Genomic DNA, 19523 nt, shown 5'->3' with positions numbered 1-19523 from the left:
GAGGTTCCAAAGATCAGGAAGTCCATCAGTGGTCACAAAGATGATGATTCTTTTTTTCTTTTTCTTGTGTATTCTTAAGCCAGTGGAATTTAAATATTTAAATGCTTTTTAGGATACAGATCTTGACTTCTTTGTGTTTCTATTCATACCCACAAGATTAGCACCTTTTTCATGTGGATGAATGATTAAAATAAATAGTCTGACATTCAGATATGGTGATAAAAGCTTCCTGGGTTCCATGTCATCAATACTTTGAATAATTTGAGGTTTTGTGTCCTGTAAAATCAGATGATTTGTGTGTGTGTGTGTGTATAAACAAACATCCTTGTGAAGTATGCAGTAGGTATGTATATCCTGCAGCTTATTCAAAAGTTTAATGAAAACCCTAGTCTACTTGATAAAGGCTCCTTTTTCCTTCATTTTACTTTACTTTTTTTTTCCCCTGCCATTTTTTATGTGACTGCCGTAGCCACTAGTATGTTTTGATAATATTTTTGTAATAAGAGGTGGTCAATCTGTAAAGCTTACAAGCCACTAATGTGGAAAAGGCAAGTCAACACAGGTACCTTATTTTATCAGAAGAATTGAAAATATTCACATATAAGAGCTTAAAAAGCTGTAAGATTGTTTTATGGGAAGCTAGTGACAAACTAATGGGCTAATGTTTAGCTTGCTGTATTTATGTACCTTGTACAGACAAGTGAGATATTTGTTGTCTTCAAGATGCCCTTAAGTGGAGGCAGAATGAGAAAAATCAAGTGATGGAAACGCATAGAGAATATGAAAATATTTATTAAGAATACTCACCAAATATACAATGTATGTGTGCTTTCAGAATGCTCCCAATTTGTCCCTTAGATTAAAAGAATTGTCCATCTGAAGAAAAAAAATCATATCTAGTTTCATTTTTAGATGTTAAGAGCTATATCGGATGAATTTAGATAGCACTGTATTTTTCCACTTGCATCCAAAAAATCCCCTTTAGCTTTTTCTTGGCTATTCTTTGACTAGTATAGAGAGGGATACAGATCTGAAATTCATGATTCATGATATTTTTGAAGAGATTATTTGAGTATTTTGATTCTATATTAAGCAAACCCCAATTTTGCTTGGTATGTCTGTCTTTTCACAAATGTATATTCTTTTAAAGACTACTTTTCCATCATTATACTGGAAGCAAATTTTGACAAAATGAAAACTTACTTGTATAGGAATTCACAGTTGTTGACTGACTATTCTGAATGACCTGACCTTATGGCTTTGACAGAACAAAAATGATCTGTCAGAAAACTTAATGCTGTCTTTTGTGATGGAGTGATATATGAAGCAAATGAAAAAGTTGTGAAGTGAACCTCTCTCTCTCTCTCTCTCTTTTTTTTTTTTTTTTTGTTTTTTTGTTTTTTGTTTTTTTTTTTAACAGGACTGTCACTGCTCTGCATAGCTGGTACAGACTCTTTTCAGCTGTCACTTTAGGCACAAAAGCAAAGAAGTCAGAGTATGGATTTACTCCCACTGTCCTAGTCTGATTTTTATCTCCCTAAAGCCAAATCTGATGCATGTGAGGTTATCTAGTGTTTCCCCTGTCACAGTGCGAAGGTCTTTAATCCTGACTTTTCTGTATACTTTGTAAGTTCAATGCCAGTCTTTAAAGTATGCCTTTGTTTCAGAGATCGACTCCAGACACTATTTGTCTCCTATTGTGGGGGACAAAGAATTGTCAGACAAAAGTATTCTGCTCTCCTTTAACTCCATAGTATATTAGATAGCTCTTTATGTTGTTTATTCTTACTGTCCTTGTGAGCGGAGAGATAGTAGCTTTTATAGATGCATCTCAAGAATGCTAACTTGAAATACTTCTGTTATCAGTAAAAAGCAACAGTGTACCTGTTTTGTTTTAATGAGTTGCTAACAAAACTCCTATAGCTGACATCATTATTTCATTAAGAAATACTGATAAGCTTGTGGGGCGAGGAAGGAGAGGCTAGGTGATATTTAAGATATTTCCTTGTGATAGCTGCAAAGTGGATGTGCTAAAATATGCAGTTGTCTCAAACTTCTTTTCAGGATAGCTCAGTCTTGATGCGCTGTTTTCTTAGCAAGCTGGTCCCAACATGCTGAGTAGTAAGCATGTCTTGGGTACAGCCTTCTACCAAAGAAAATTAGCATAAAACAAAACAAAAAATTACTTGCCCTGAGGGGAAGAAGAGAACGGTCTTCTCCAGAAAGGAAAGGAGTGGGTGAATTGGTGTGTGTATGTGCCTGCCTGTGTGCACATCTAAAATATAGAAAGGGAAATAAGACATAACTATGAGTGACTTTTTCTCATTTCCATGTAGGTGCAAAAATGCAAAACACTCTCAGATCTGTTGTAGAGCACAATTCCTTTTTTCGTTCTTCTAGTGATCTTGCAAGTCAATAGAAAGAGAACAGATTATTTGTGGTCTGTGTGATCAAATTAATACATAGTTCTTTTTTAATGTACCATTAAGTATGTATTTATTATTTTCAATACTAGGTATTTATTCCTGGTGGAAATGATAGACCACTTGACAACATTGCTGTTTGATCATATCTCAGTTTTTTGAATTGAATATACTGTAGATTGCATCCTGAACTGGTATAAACTGTTTTGCAAGTATGTTACTGAGATAGAACTGTATGGTGGTATGCACAACTTCTAAATGCCTTTTAAATTGGCATTTGGCAATTTGGCATTGGTTAGAGTCTGTCACTCCAACCTTCTTTCCAGTAGCAATTGAAGCTTTATTAATGAAGAGTTTTTCTTGGTTTGGTTTCAGAGGCTAAGGTAAAAGATGTGTTTCTAGAATTTTGGAAATGTCAGAAGTTGGGTTCAGGTCAGATTAAATTTCTCTTAGTTGCTGAATCCTTTTAACTGCATTCATAAGAAGATTTAAGACCAACAGTCTGAAAGAGTAGGGTGGATTTACTTTTTTTTTGTTTTTTTTTTTTAAAAAAAAAAAGTCGTCATATAATGTGTGGCATTGTGCCAAAGCTACTGAGCTATACTGGAGCTATGCTACCTAGTAGAATGCAAAGAGGTGCAAAACCTTGCTGTCTTTCTCAAATAAGATTATCTATGGAAGCTTGGGGGTATAAATACAGATTTTATATAAATAGAATCGTAAAATTGGTAAGGTTGGAAGGGATCTCTGGAGATCATCTAGTCCAACCTGTTGTTGTTCAAGCAAGGTTACCTAGAGCATGTTAGACAGGGTTGCGTCCAGGCAGGTCTTGAATATCTTCAGAGAAGGAGACTCCACAACCTCTCTGGGCAGCCTGGTCCAGTGCTCCGTCACTCTCACAGGGAAGAAATTCCCCCTCACAGTCAGGCGGAACTGCCTGTGCTTCTATTTCTGCCCATTGCCTCTTGTCCTGTCACATGGGGCAACTGAAAAGAGTTTGTCCCCATCCCCTTGACACCCTCCCTTCAGGTACTTCTACACATTGATAAGATCCCCCCTCAGTTTTCTCTTCCCCAGGATGAAGAGGCCCAGCTCTCGCAGCCGTTCCTCATAGGGCAGGTGCTCCAGCCCTCTGATCATCTTTGTAGCCCTACGCTGGACTCTCTCCAGTAGCTCCATGTCTCTCTTGTCCTGGGGAGTCCAGAACTGGACACAGGACTCGAGATGAGGCCTCCCCAGGGCTGAGGAGAGGGGCAGGATCACCTCCCTCGACCTGCTGGCAACACTCTTCCCAATGCACCCCAGGAGACCATTGGTCTTCCTGGCCACAAGGGCACATTGCTGGCTCGTGGTCAACTTGTCATCCACCAGCACTCCCAGGTCCTTCTCTGCAGAGCTGCTCTCCAGCAGGTCAGTCCCCAGCTTGTACTGGTGCCTGGGGTCATTCCTCCCTAGGTGCAGGACCCTGCACTTGCCCTTGTTGAACCTCAGGAGGTTCCTCTCTGCCCAGCTCTCCAGCCTGTCCAGGTCTCTCTGAATGGCAGCACAGCCCTCAGGTGCATCAGCCGCTCCTCCCAGCTTGGTATCATCAGCAAACTTGCTGAGGAGGCACTCTGTCCCCTCATCCAGGTCATTGATGAAGAAGTTGAGCAGGATGGGACCCAGTACTGAGCCCTGGGAGACGCCGCTAGCCACAGGCCTCTAACTAGACTCCACACCACTGATGAGGAGCCTCTGAGCTCTGCCTTTCAGCCAGTTCTCAATCCACCTCACTATCCACTCGTCTAACCCACACTTGCTGAGCTTGCCTAGGAGGATGTTATGGGATTTATCTTGCAGACAACAAGGAATTTACTGTCCTTTTATGTCCCAGTTGAGAATAAAATATATGACACCTCATTCATCATTTTAATTTTCATTCTCTCCCTTGCATGGCCTAAGAGCATTAACCTTAACTTAGAGCTAATTATAACAACCAATGCTTGGGAAACAAACAACAATCTCATGACTCAGAAAACACATTGAAGGAATAAGTTGTTCTGTTTCTCTAACATCAGTCATTAACATTCTGTTTCATTAAGAACGGATTTGAATATATTGAACTGCAGTATCTCAATGTATTTACCTAATTTTATATTTACATTTATTTTGAAGCTCTAAGCAAATATGATGAAAATTGCTTGTTAATGTTTTATCTAGAAGTAAGGTGATATCATGCTGAAATCTCTGTTAAAGCTTAAAGAACTGATGAATTTGTAAATTGAGATCCTAAACTCCTTTTTCTAATACTGGCATTATTTCAGTGATGCATGCGTGTGTGCAAAAATATGGGGAATGAGGAGGAGGTTGGACTGCATGACCTCCAGGCATCTCTTTTAGCCAGCACTTTCATGAATAAGATTTAAATTCTAATAACTAAAATATATGCTCTCTGCATAGCTCAGGGAGGAGAGGCCGGCTCCCAGTTGTAAACTTCCACGTCTGGGGACCCCATGCACCTAATTTACTTACAAAATATAAATATCTTCTGGAAGATCAGTGCATTTGTGAGTTTAGATTCTTAAGATGAGCATTATAGAAGTCAAATTTCATAAAGTAAATCTTTCAATATCTGGGCACAACTTTTTCCAAAATGTTCCGTACTTGTACTAGTGTGTAGGTGTTGGTCCCTGTTCCTCCTTTGCCTCCTGATATCCGTTAGGAAACGGTTCCAGCGGGGCTGCTCAGGCATTATATTTCTTGCAAATGATATGAATGGTAAAAATTGGTAACACTAACAATGATAGAAGTGGTCTTCACACTGAATTGATAAACTTTTTGCTTAGTAACTATGAAAACTTTAGTACTTGCAAGAAACAGGAAGGTTAGAAAGTGCTAGCTCTGTGCCTGTGAATAATTACATATTAATAGATGATTTAATCTCTCAGTCTTGTATTTAAACGGTTGTGCTGCCATCAGAGCAGTAGTAGCAACTCTTAAAATGTTATCTACATCTGCTTAGGTTTTGTTCATCCTCCATCCTCTTTATTTTATTACCAAATTCTAAAGTTACTTTGGCTTGCATGTTTATGTGAAAAAAAAAATAAATATAGGGAAAAAAAGAGCATTGTCAAACAGGCATATTCTAAACATACCAAGGCATTCTCAGATGGTATTCTCAAAACTCTACTCTTGTTCTAGAGAGAAACCAATAATATAAAGAAAAACTTTAATTGATATAATTTGAAAACCACTCTACTTTTCACTCATGAAGAGAGACGATAAAGACATATTTTGGAGCTTTCTCTAGTACTTAAAATCTCCAGCTTTTCACTGGAAAAAATAACAAAAATATTTTTCCACCCAGACAAAAGTTACTGGCAAAAAAATGTTGAACAATCCTACAGGAGCAATACAGAAAACTTCATCTTGTTTTTTGGGTGAATAACGTTCACAACATTGCAATTTAGTTAAGTTTATTTCATATTTGTTTTGTGATTTCTATAATTTTGGTGTCTTTGCTGCCTTTAAGCAATTACCTTTGGTTGCCTACAGTCCTTTTATAGTTAATTGTCAGCTCATTCTTTTGCTGACTTTTTTCATTCGCTTTACTGTGGATACTGTCAATGATTTCTATCCTGGAACTTCAGTTCCAGGCTTGGTAATGTATGTCTATCATTAATATTTTCAGCAGTTGCGCCTTCATATTGTCTCCTCACAATCACTGCAAAACTCCTAGTGTCATGCGTTGAAAATATAATCAGATTAAGAGCCCCTGTCTCTTTTATTTTGTGGTATGATACTCAACTTTGCTGTGGTTATACCAAGCCACTCACATTTAAGTTGTACACCTTGCTATTTCTGTAGTGAAGTCTGGGAAAATGCAAAGTAAAAATACATGAATGTGAGGACTAAATGCTGAGCTATTTCTGTCAGAGAAGCAGCAAAGATGCTCAAAGAAGGAGTGACAGAACAGAGGAACAGATCAGAAGGTGGCTGTATTACCTACTGCATTTTCTATAATTTGTGGTTCAAGTATGATGTTTTGTAGTACTAGAGTTGATATGGTTTAATGCTGTCTTTGTTAACTTGATTGTTACATGCTATTGCTCTGTGGCCAGAATGAAATCTTGTGAAAGAAGAAAGGCCTGAAACTGAGTATTGTTTCATAGAAGAAAAATAAAAAAGGTAGGAATGAAGATAGTGTTCACATTAAGTACATCAATGGAAATATATGAGATAGCATGTTGAAAATAAAAATGATTTAGCTCTTTGTTTACTACCTTTTCTTGAAAATAACTTAATTCTGTATAAATTGCAAATTTAAGGTAGATAATAGATCTAGTTGAAGTGATGAGCAATGTGGGGTGTTTTGATCATTTTTGACAAAATGTTCTTGGTGTAATGCGCAATCCCTTTTCCATTTGAGATAGAAGAAGTAGAACTCTCTAGCTTATACTCTGTTTTCATCATGTAGAATGCTCTTTCTATGAGCTGATATTCTAAATGTAATAAACTTCTCCTTTACATTGCTACTTGTATTGGGGTATGGATCAACAGCATATATTATACACTGTACACTTTATATGTTTCTTAACAAATATTCTTTATTCATCTCAGAAAGGATGGTCTGAAATTATAGCTAGCTCAGCAGGTTCCATAAACAACTCTACTCAGCAGTCAGAGACTTAACCAGACAAAAGCTTAATGGATATTGCTTTTCAAATTAGCACTACTGTGTAATTAATTGCCCTTAATTAGCAAATCCTTTCTTTAAGTATTCAGATTGCAATGATGTAACTTGTTTCCTCAGATCATGCAACATGACAGTTCAGAAAGCTCTTTTTTAACAAACTCCACGTAATTGCATATTTCAATAAAAATGTTTTGATTGAAACAGTGTGGTCCATCTGATGGTCCTCAAACTATATTTGGCCCACAACTGGCTATCCTGCCAGTTGTCTTCCTGTCACTTTGAGATATGAGATGGGTGTTTGGGCCGTGTGCCCTGTGGTGTTAAAGGCTAGGTAACTGGCTGAGTGCAGTACAGAGAATGGAGTCTGGCACTGCATCTGTTGAGGAGGCATCCCTCCATTGCTGCATGCATAGAGACTGGTAAATAGAACTGGGAGCAATATTTACTGCATCAGTTCAGCCTGTGATGGCAGAATATCCCTAAACTGACCAGCAGCCAGTGAGGTCGGGCCAGCCTGGAACAAATAAGTATCATTTGTATAGAGAGGCATATTTAACTTTGATAGTCTTAACTCTCAAAATTTCTTTATAAATGAAGTGGTACATGTAGTCTACTATAGGATTAGTGCTATTATTTGCCTGACTTTTTGTAGCATTTGCCTTTTTTAAAAAAACAGCAATGGACAATAGAGAATTACTAATCTTACAGCAATGAATGTGACTCTTCCTATGACAGATGTCAGTATTTTTGAAATTCACGGGTGTATAAACTGAGGTGCGAGGCACTTTAAACCAACACAATTCATTATATTTTTTTTCCTTGTATTTATGACTTACAGTAGTTAAGGATAGGGAGACCAAGAAAAATGTATAGATAGGAAATTCCAGCATGAGTTTTAAACAGATATGGTAACATTGTGACTGGAGTTCTTATTAATACAGCTTGTCAAATAAGGGAAGTTTTTTGTTTTGTTTTCTTTTGTAGTCAGAAGTGGATGAAACCTTGATCTGTACACTTGATGTTGTCAGCATAAATCAAAAAACTTACAGATTCAGAGGGAAAACCCTGTTCGCAAGTCAATATGTAAAAGAATTGCACTGTCCAAAAACAAATTTGTACAAATTCTGATGCAAAGATGCTACCTTGTAGAGCCTACATTTTCAGGCCCTGAAAAAAACATCTGGTGTGATTGTGTTATAGCAGAAACACAGACAAGATAGACTGAGAGTTAAGTTTGGGAGAGAGCTGGAATGCATACAAATGAAATGACTGCCTGGTCAGAGATACCTGTTGTTTTCTTGAGTCCATGCTTTTTTACACTTGTTGCCTTTTGTTTTTCCTTGTGTCATACAGAACTAAAAAAAAATACATTGAGCTTACTTATAGCATGTTTGCTGTATATTTCTATTTTGCTTCACTTCCTTAACCCTATTGTTTTATACTACTTGATCTGTGTTTTGAAAAGAAGGAACACTTTTTTTCTCTCTGAAATAAGGAATTACAATAGATTTCATGTATGAAACACCTGCACAGTAGGAAATGAAACAAAACTTTCTAGCTCTCACTGTTGCATGGCAAGATTTCTGTTGCCTTTCCTTCCTGTAAACAAAAGCAGTCACTTCGAGAGTGGGAAATAGGCTGTTTACAGGATATTTTCTGTATGAAAGGAAGGAAAAGTGCCTTTACAGAGATCAGGCTATTGTGTTGGGAATATTGGAAGTTATACGGAGTTAAATTGAGTTTAGTTTTTGAAGAGGAAATAAACAGCAAAATCCATGTAATTACTTTAGTCTTGACCCTGAGAAGTGCTGGGCAACTGCATTAGTCACTGAAATCAAAGCAGAGTGTTTTTTCAATTTGGTCCCAAATCCTACATTTAACTTGTGATCACTTTAAGAACTTGACTAGGTACAGACTACACTTCAAAATAAAAGCTAAGTTTATGGAATATGAATCAATATTTCATTTAAAAATAAAAATACTTCTGATATTTGTACTATTTATTATTGCTTTGAATTTTGCAGGTCTCTTCCAGCTGGCAATCTCTGAAATACAGCCATTTTTGCTACAGAAATATCATAGCTGGATTTTGAGAGTAATGGTTTCAAATGTGCATACAGAATATCCATAAACTATAGTGCTGGTGTGAATCAGGAGTCTTATTCTTGCGTATGTCTATAAAATTAATTTTAGGTGACTTAGCTATTTGATTTTCATTTATATTCTGTAGCACGAGCAAGAACTGTTACCACCAGTAAGAAATGAGATTAGGTATTTAGCAGAATTTGAAGTAGTGTAGAATAGTCTGGCTTTCTTGAAACCTTATCTTTTTGAAGCTGATAAGACAGACAACAGTATAAAATTCAGCCAATAAAATTGAGCAAGGCTGAATAAATATGCATATACTAGACACAGTTAATGACAAGTAATACTTTATCTGCAGTTTTACACTTCAAAATAGAAATCTGTTGTAGCAGTTTTTGTCCTTTCTTTTGCTCTATATGTTGAAAGCAGTTAATAGTTGAATACAAAGAAAAGGCAATTATAAGCATGGAAGTGAAGAAAGTTAAAAAATCAGCCTGCTTAATACATGCTAACTGAATCTTTGGCTTCAAAATGTATATTTAAATACAGAATACCTAAGCAGTAGTGTTCCATCTTAAATCTTTTTCCTGTCTGATGGTTCCATGTTAAAGAAATCTTTTTCCTATATGATGGGTCCAGTTTCTCAAACAGGAGTTCTAATGTCTGGGTAGTTCAGTCTAATTTGGCAGGTGAGATTGAAGTGCATGTTCTGTGTAAATGGTAACTTAGAGTGGCCTGTCTTTTGAAATGTTTTGATGAGCAGAGCATATACCCTAACCCCGTCTTTGTCTTGTCATACAAGAAATTGGATGATACATCCCTTGCTGGCTATTCCTTTAGGTCAGAAGACTTTTTTTATATATATACTTGTATGTTTTTATTCTTTCTTTATTATTGGAAGAGTGTAACCACAGGGCCTCTGGAAATGTGAATGAAACTGCCTAGATGTGGAGGAAAGCAAAAGGATTTGTCTTAAAAGTTTGGAACATTCAAGAAACAGATTCCAACAATATTCTACGATCTAGAGTGAATGACTCAATGAGGCATCAACCGAGCTTTATGGTTCTATGTAGAATTTACTTCAGTTTGCTAGACTATTTATAGTTTTGAACTTAACTGTTTTTCAAGGTCAGTGGGATCTCAGAAATAATTATGTTCTTGTCTTGAATATTTTTAATGAAGAAACCATTGCATATTTATTTCATATATAAGAAATGTTTCTTTCTTTAGACGTCTTGCAAGCATAATAAATTCTCCTTTTTGTAGGTATGGGAGTTTGATTCAAAGTCTTATTGTAGATTTGATAGGCTTATGTTTTAGTTTCATGATGTCGACCTCCTCCTCACTGGAAGTTCCCTATCTTCTCTCAGGCATCTCAGCAGAAATACGGCTCATACATGAGTCAAGCATGTCCAGGAGTTCGGACCTACTGTGTAGACTAATGATATAGCAAATGTCCAGTAAGTCAGTATTCAGGACATACAGAGCTTGCTGTAGAGCTTATCTCTGCAGTGACCACCTGACAGACCCTAGAAAGCCTACTTGGCGCTAGGCCCTGCTGATTAGAAGGCTTCCTATCTGCCCAGTCTTTCTGGTAGTCATTTTGTTTTTATGGCACAGACAAAACTTTTGTGTAAGTAAAGTAGACTTGGCTGGATAAAATCAGATGTCTGGTACTGAAGCTCTTCTCCTCTGTTTCTACCTTTTCCGTGATAGCAAAATAGGAATGGAAGATGTTGAAAAACAAATATAAATAATACCAAAGATATGCACAGAAGGTGCTTTCACAAAAGGTCAGGAATGGAAGAAATTTATGTTGATTTAACATACGGCATTGAGCACAACTTATTGTTTTCTATATTCTGTTTTGTACTTAAGAGTTGTAGTTTTAAGAATTTGAGAGCAAGACCAGCATATTTCTCACAGTTGAAAGTGGGGTGCAGTGTATAATAGGCAACAGTGTGAATGTCTGATCCTCTGCCAAACAGGAGTCCAAAGAAGGATCGGCTTTACAACTGTGCTTAGGAAATGTTTCTACTTGCCTTTCTCTTCCTTACGTACTTCTCCTTACAATAGACTCTTCTTCTTTGCCTTGCCACTGGTCAATCTGGCTTCCTCATAGATGTTTCCTGTAGAAGCAAGGCCCTGATTTTAAATTCCGGAGGCCAAAAAAAAAAAAAAAAAAAAAAACCCTAACAAAACAGATGCCTGTATTACTTTCCCCTGAAAAACAACCTGAGTGGGACTCTGAGAATTTTAAAAGAGGAAATATCTAGGGAAAACTGGTTTATGATAGCCTTATGCACAGGAGTCTTATGAAGTCTCATGTTTTGTTACAAACGAGTTTTAAAGGATGTTTAAGAAAAGAGCCATCATTTCTCCTGACTTCTGATTTATAATTTGTTATGTTTTGTGGAAGTTTTGAGTATTTCCCTATTTGTAGATCTTCATGAACGTAGGACAAGTTGTTGTGAAAGAAACTCTTAGAATGCTGTTAGAAAAAGAAATGATTGAAAAATGATTATTTTTCCTTTCAGGTGTAACCTCTTAAAGATATATATGTGTATTTATGGTGCAGTGTTTTGTGTAAGAACTTTAGATTTAAATATTTTAATATAGGGGCAAAGCCTAGCATTTTCCTGTTTGGTTGCCTCATTGCAGAATTCCATAATCCTTTAAATCCTCCTTTACTGTGTGGATCAATTGATTCAGCTTCCTGTGCCTATATCTGGAATCAGGGAATTGAGAGAGATTTTGAAGCTTGCATGCATCTGAGGGCATGAAGACATCTTAAAGTTTTTTGAGATAGATAAAATTCATAAGGATGATATTTTTGAATGTTATCTCTGTATACAAAACTCAGTAGTTAAGCTTCATAAAATCATAGCAGTTATAAGAATTCTTAAGTGGCTTCTTTTGTCTTCTGTGCTGGCTAATGGCTGCCATTTCTGTTACCTGGATAATACAACTTAAGAATGCAGTGGCTCCTGTTGGAGAGTAAAGGTGGATTTTTTCACATCCTTGATTTTGAATATTCTTACCTATGTGGACAGGCTTATTTTATATGCATTCATACATAAATAAAAATAAATTTATACTATATATATATGTAAATAAGTGTATATATTTGATTTAGTTTATGATTCAATTTCAATTTTAGATTGACGCAATTGTTAGACAAGTCACAGTGACACTGAGACTGCAGAATGGGCTTGTGCACATATAGAAGTGTAGGTATCATTTATAAATTCTAATAGTCCTTGTTTTAAATTGTTGCCTCCATTTTGCCAGATTAGAATGAAATATGTGCCAGTTTATAATTTGTGCGTGGATGTATATTTTGTTCACAATAATTTCAATGGATAAAGAAATATATCCTGTTGGACATCTTTTTATTCTTTAGCTGTATAGTTTACCACATGCAGGAATTATTTAAAGCTTGGAAAGTTTTGTTTTGTTTAGGACTCCCATAAAAACTATACTTGCAAAAGTATTTTACATGAGTTCTAGGTTATAACTAAACCAGGAGGTTTTTACTATGATAGGCATACTAGCAAAACTTAGCCCAAGTGGCCTAGTTTTGGCCAAGATTAGAATGAAGATAACAGTAAACTGCTCTGCATTCCATCTATATGCTCATTTTTGTTTGTTATGGCAGTCTGTAATACCTAGATTTGCAGTTGAATTAGGATTTTGAATCTTTTTACTCTTTTTTATTGTATACACTATTCTGTCAAATACTTATTAAAATTACTTTTATTCTTACACTGCTGGTTTAGTACAAGAAATAATGTCTGTTCCTGCTGTGTTCTTTTTCTTTTCTTTCAATAGGAATATAACATTGTATTTTCAGGCTAAATTGTAATATCTGAGGTCATACTAAAATTAACTAAAATTAGCCCTATTCTGAAACTGTGTTAACATAGATATAGAATAGAAAGCCAAGTCACCTTACTGGGACTTAGTTTTATGTTTGTGTTCTATATTTCTGTATGTTGATCAGACAGATCCATCTAAAATATTTTTATTTTATATATCCTTTTAATATTTTATTTTACTTCATCCAGCAGTAATAATCTTTCCTTATGTGTGTACTCGAATTTTTGCAGCTTAGGCACCTTTTTAATGTTTCAATAAATTTCTTCTTGTCAGTAAGACATAAAGTTTCCACTGTTAAGTGTATTGTTGGCTTGAAGAAGTGACACAAATTTTAAGTTTTCTCTACTTTTTAAATAAGCAAACTACTATCTTTCCTCAAAAGATTTTATGAATCTTCATGAATTTTTCTCAGAACTGTAATTGAAAATACTGTACATCTACTTTTTAAAAATACGGATCTAGGAATAGTTGTGGACCTTTGAAGCAGAGCTATGCTGAAACAGTCCGATGTTTTGGCTACTTCTTGCTCATCACGTGTACTTGGTAGTTACTTTACCAGTAATTACCAGGAACTGGCATAGATAACAGCTTTAAAATCGTGTAACACATGAATGTGATACTTACTAAACCATGCTGAGTTTTGTAGCCTTTGTGTATTTTTTGGTGTGTTTTTGCCATATATGTTAGCAGAGTCTCAGTTTACACAAATGATCATTTAAGATTATAGTTCTGATTTCTACTTGAATACTGTAAGTGGGCATGTTAAAAAAAAAAAAAAAAAAGAGAAAGAAATCTGAATCTTTCTTGTTTGGCTTGCAGGTATCTCCATTTTACTGATATTAAAAAAAGGGGGTCAAGTTGGCATCCTTTCTAACCAAAGGTAAGAATAATTTTTAATCTGTGGCAAATATATTTTTAATGGATTTGTAGTATTAACCCACCCTTTAAACATATTGGCAGCTGACATTTTGCTGGGTTTGTTAAGATGCTTCTGGAAACCCTGAAGAGAATCGTCTATGTAGTTAAGTGTACAAGTTAAGTTCAGTCTTTTCTGAAATCTATTATTTGAGAAATTACCTTTCATTTGAAATTTGAGAGTATGGTTCAATCATATGGAAGTAACTCTTGTTATAGAGCTGTCATTATACAAGATGATCACATTTCCTAGTGCATTGGATAAAGTAAAAATAAATTTGAAATGTTGGTGATTCATAAATCTTAGCTTGGTCTTTCTCTGGAAAAGAGCTGATATGACCAGGAATGGACAGTAGTTTTACATGCTGGGTGTTCTTTGTAAGGGCTAATTACTCTGTAGAAAATTGTGAGAGTGCAGTTGCCAAAAATGATGATACCTTGATGTTTTATGTAATAGAAGAGATGCAGTTCTCTTCCTGCAACTCTTAACTCTAAACTACTTGATCTAGTTTGAATTGCTTTATAATTCTAACATATGGCTCAAGTTTAGAAGTGCTTCACATTATCTGAACAGAGTCTGACTGTTGTCTAATGATGACACACTCTCTGTAGCACAGTGAGCATATCGGTTATTTGGCAAGGGTGAACAACCTGCCTGTCTGTGTATATGTGTGTTTATTTCTGAATAACTGACTGTTTTATGGGAATTTATGGAGAAACTGCTTGCTTTCACTAATATGCAAACATTTGAGAAATATTTTAATACAAACCTGGACAACTTGATCAAATTCATTCCTTCTGTTTTTCATTCCACATGTTCATCAAGAATAGTATAACCTAGAGAGAAATCTGCAACACAATTTTTTTTAGTTATTTTGAGTTTAAGATAATATATCTGATAACCTGAACACAGTCAGGTATTGTAAATATGCACTATGACTACTCTCGTATGAAGAATAGAATATTATCATATTGATGCTTTCTGTTTGAGCCAATTATTGTAATGCAGTTCCCATAACGTTTGTCTGCATCATAGCTGAGATACCTGACTAGCGAGACCAGCCAAAAATGGGAGACAGCAGGAAAAAGACAGAACTATATCTGCTTGTGAGGTACTTCTCTGTGTTGAAGAAACAGGAGAGGACTGTCCTTCCAGAATATCCCAGGTGTTCTGAATGAGGCTTGAAGATAATTTCTACTCTCCGATTGCAATCTATGCTGTCTTTTTTTCCCAGTGTGGTAGTTTCATATCTGTATCATAAATTTCATTTCTAACCACGTTTATTTCCAAGATTTAAAAAAAAAAAAATCTGAAAGAAATGTGGAGAGTGTGTGTGTATGGTGTTTTTTGAGGGGGAGGAGAGAGCTTGGTGGATGTAAAACTTCTTATACATTCAGAGACTTCTATGAGGATATCTGCTTTTGAATTCTGTACAGGTTTGCCAGTCAATTCAAAGAACCATAGATTCAAGAGAATCTTAAAAATTGACCTTCCTTGCCAGTGACTTAGCATGGCTGGCTTATGCCTTGATGCAAGAAACAAAATTGAACTTTCAGTCCAGCCACCTGAGCCTCTTTGCCCTTTGTGCTCTACAAAGTTACGCTAGGTGGGTGCTCAATAGCTACATGTTGTAGCTTACCTGGTTTTAAATGGCTTCTTCTGCTCACATCAACTTGGATGATAAAGGGAAAGAAACTATTAAAACTCCATTCTCAATAAATGGTCAATTCTGTAATATGAAATGAGATTACCAAACTCTTGTGTTACTGGGCATCATATAGCTCTTGTGTATTACTGGCAGTGTAGAATATACCTCTGAAAATCTTAACTACTGCTTTTAATGTATTTTTATTTACATGCTTAAATACTGATCTGATGCTTTGGCTGAATAAAACTATTTCTGCATGGGAAATAGATTGAGAGGACAGTATTGTAACCTATTTTGTATTATATATGTTGTCAAAAATATCTGCATTTGAATAGTGCTAATTATGTAGGAAATGAGAACTTAAGCTGGTAAAGCTGCACTAGTATTGTATGATGACTGTTGCTAGCATTGCACTTGCTTTACCTTTTTGGCTGTGTAATTAGCAAAGATGTAGCTACTTAAAGAGAATCAGAAGCTAAAAAACCCCCTATTTCAAGTGTTCCTGTGTTTGTTCTCTCTTTGTGGTTTAGAGTAATAGCAGTTGTGATACAGTATTGATACCAAGAGAATAGTATATAGAACAGATGTCTAATCTTACATGTGCAGGTATATTAATCAAATGCATTGTTTTTCTTTTATAACATGCAATATTTGTAACACAAGGAATATTGCTGTTTAAAGCTGGGAGAAGAAACTTCTAGTTTGCTCATCCATGAGCTAATACACATTTTTTTTTGTTTTATATTTTGTTCCATGTATTTTGCTGAAATATTTGTCAAAATATTTCGCTAGATATTACTTACAATTACATTATTGTAATTCCATTATTAACTGTTTTGACAATTCTGATTTTGAAATATGTAAACCTGGAGTATGTTGTAGAACATAAGGACTGATTCAGTCTTTTTCCCTTATAAAGAGGCAGGAGCAAATTGTTGATAGCAACTATTTTTCTTATTGTAGAAAATCAATAGTGGTATTGGGGAGAAGTGAAGCAGTGCTAACCACTTATCAAAGAATAAAAAGAACTGAACAGTCATAAATACTTAAAGTTTGTTTGTATTAAGAGATATTTTAAAAAACGGTCATAACAAGATTACATATTTGAGAATTATTTGTATTCCTATTATAATCCAATCTGGTTAAAAAGGAATCTCAAGGTGGTATAGGTGGTAACTTAGGTGGTATAACTCTGATAACTCTCCCCAAGCCTGCCTTATGCTCTGAAAATAAAAGGAATAGTTAATAAAATCGGAGATATACGTCCATTTAAAGTTTGTATGTGTCAGATTTAAGTGATAACATAGTCAAATAAGAGTAAGTTTATTGTCTACTTCCTAGGTGACCTTTTGATTAGAAGTATGTGTCCAGATATTTTAACTTAATATAGACTCAGCAGAAGTGTCTCTAAACACAGTGTCTGCTGGGTTTTTTTTGCTGCCAGTGACAAACTTCCTTTGGAAAAAGAATACAAGTCTGCCACTTTACACCTTTAGCCACTGACAGAGAGTCGCTATTCAGTTGGTGTTTCTGATGGTCATTGCCATTGGAGCATGCACATTTGCAAGAACTGATTCTATCTTGAAATTTTTGGAGATGGAATGTTAAGTTTGGTATTCTGGTCATATATCTGTGACCTTGGAAGGAACCTGCCTCTAAAGGCTTACATAGTTATGTGAATTCATGAAAACTTAAACTACTGTTTGCATATGGTGTTGAGAGTTAGAATATACAGGTAGGTAAATAATGTAGTTTATGAATAAACATACCATACTTTTCAGAAACTAATCCAAAGCAAGAATAATCATAGCAATAAATTTGATACAATAATGTATGCAAAGCATTATGGGATATAACTGTCCATCCCTAATCAGTCTCTAAATTATTGCCCTTTATTTCCTCTCTGAAAAGAGCTAAGATATGGTAAGTAAGGTACAAATAAAATGTCAAGCCACTTTATTTTACAGAGTGGTGTGTTTGTCCTTCGTTTTTGGGATTGTACAGTCGTAGCAGTTCTTTCACTTGTGAGCTGAGTGGAAAGGTCATGGACAAGTGATTCAATATTTTGTTGAAAAGTTATTAGATCACATGCTACAAAATACTGTTAGTGCTCTGCTTTTTTTTTTTTTTTTTTTTTTTTTTTTTTTTTTTTTTATATATATCTTAAAAACAATCCTTGGAATATAGAGGGAAGTGGGAACCATCAGTCTGTTGTAGGATAGATTAAATTTTTAAAGGGGGTCATTGTAGCAGCCTTGTGTGATCCAAGAGAATGGAGGGAGGGAGAGTAGCAACGTCATTTTGTGCTGTAGATACTTGTGGCCCAAGGATATTCCCACTGAGCTAGGAGCTGTGAGCTGGTACTGATGGGATTGGCAACAGTGTACTTCTATGAGCACAAGAGAAATTAATAAACACAAAATATCATGTAACATGGAAGGAAGTAGCAGGCAAAGGCTGGTGGTACAAGGACTGAGAACTCCCAAAATATCTAGGGACATCTTTAGGCTGATTGCTTTTTGGAAAAAGCTTGGTCAAAGAAGCGAGCTTTAGTTTCTGATAGTATGCTGTTTTTCATTAACAAAGTGGTTTAAGGAATGTTGTTAACATGTATATTGAAATATAAATGCTTTTTATATTGAAATATCTGCAGCAGCTAGTTTGTAAGTACCCTTCTGTGGCATTTAAGTGAGTTGTAAACAGAGGTGTTCTAGACAATCTTTTAAACAGGACTAGAAATAACTATGCTCTAGTCATGAGTGAGGATAAGAACCGTTTCTAGGGTTGCAGATCTTGTCACTAGCTAGAATTAGTAATAAAGGTCAATAGGCTGTGCACATTAGGGAGTAAGCTAAGTGTAAAGTCCTGATTTTACTGTTTAATACAGAAAACCTTAAGAATGGTTAAAAAGTATTCTTTGAGGACTGGTATAGATTGGAAATATGTTTTTCTCCAAGTTAAATAATCAAACATGAAATGGGAATAATAGAGGAACAAAGGCACTACACTTAATTCATGTGTAATGTGCTTTATTTCCTATGTAAGCAGACATGGACTTTTCTGTTTTTACAGTAAAATATCTTAAACATGTTTCCTTTGTGTATGTAGCAACGTGATAAATATAGGCAATGACATAGATGGAATTGCTAGGAAAAATTAAGGAAGAAGAGATATATGAACTCTACAATGAAGACCTGGAGAGATAATATATTGAAATCATGGAAATGGAGTGGAAAAGACATGGAGGAACAAAGTAGGTTGTGTTTTTGTGCTGCAACTTGCGCTGCAGAGATGATCTTTCAGATCTCGTTCAATGGTTCAATTCTGGCTATTGTAAATTAGGCAGGGCTTACTAGATCAGGACACTTTGGTTCCTAAAGCCACTGAGCTGGAGACTAGCTTAGACTAGCTCAGGTGTAAATACCTCAGCTATGTTAGATTGCTCGGGCACTGTGCTCCACAAAGTCTCTAGTTCTGGCAGCATTTACTAGGCTGCATGTAGTGTCACGAAATGTGAATGTACTGCTTCCAGTCTCAAGCTAGATCTGTCTGTTCAGCTCACTGAAGCCTGGAGAGTAGTAGGACTCTCATCTATTAAAATGCCATATTACTCGAAATAATAAAGAAATAGCGGTAATTAGTACTAGTTAACTGCCTGTTAAGGCATACCTTACTAGTGCGGTTCGCAGAAATTGACAGACAGGTGGAGTACCGTGCAGATTACTCAAACAGGAGTCCTTATTCGTGTTTTGTGTTGGTCATTTTGGAGGGAGTATGGGAAGAAGGCGGTGTTGGATAAAAGAGAAGAGAATCAAGGATCAAGAGCTGCAGAGTAATGAATCTTAGAAGGGAAGGCAGGATGAGGAAAAAGGATTTCACAATTGGGAGCAACTAGCC

The 19523-nt window shown here is 35.8% G+C and overlaps 1 protein-coding gene across 5 annotated transcripts in view; it reads left to right on the top strand.

The window, feature by feature from the left end:
• SIPA1L2 (signal induced proliferation associated 1 like 2) overlaps positions 1–19523 on the top strand; it is a 152555-nt gene that overhangs the window by 19248 nt on the left and 113784 nt on the right. For all 5 annotated transcript variants that reach the window (XM_062572265.1, XM_062572266.1, XM_062572264.1 and 2 more), the window contains exon 2: positions 13882–13942. The gene's annotated coding sequence lies outside the window, so the exon portion shown is untranslated. The remainder of the gene's footprint in view (positions 1–13881; positions 13943–19523) is intronic.

Source organism: Rhea pennata, chromosome 3, assembly GCF_028389875.1.
Source record: "Rhea pennata isolate bPtePen1 chromosome 3, bPtePen1.pri, whole genome shotgun sequence".
NCBI classification, from domain to species: Eukaryota; Metazoa; Chordata; class Aves; order Rheiformes; family Rheidae; genus Rhea; species Rhea pennata.
Note: the sequence above shows the minus strand (reverse complement) of the source record. Positions and strands in the feature narration are given on the sequence as shown.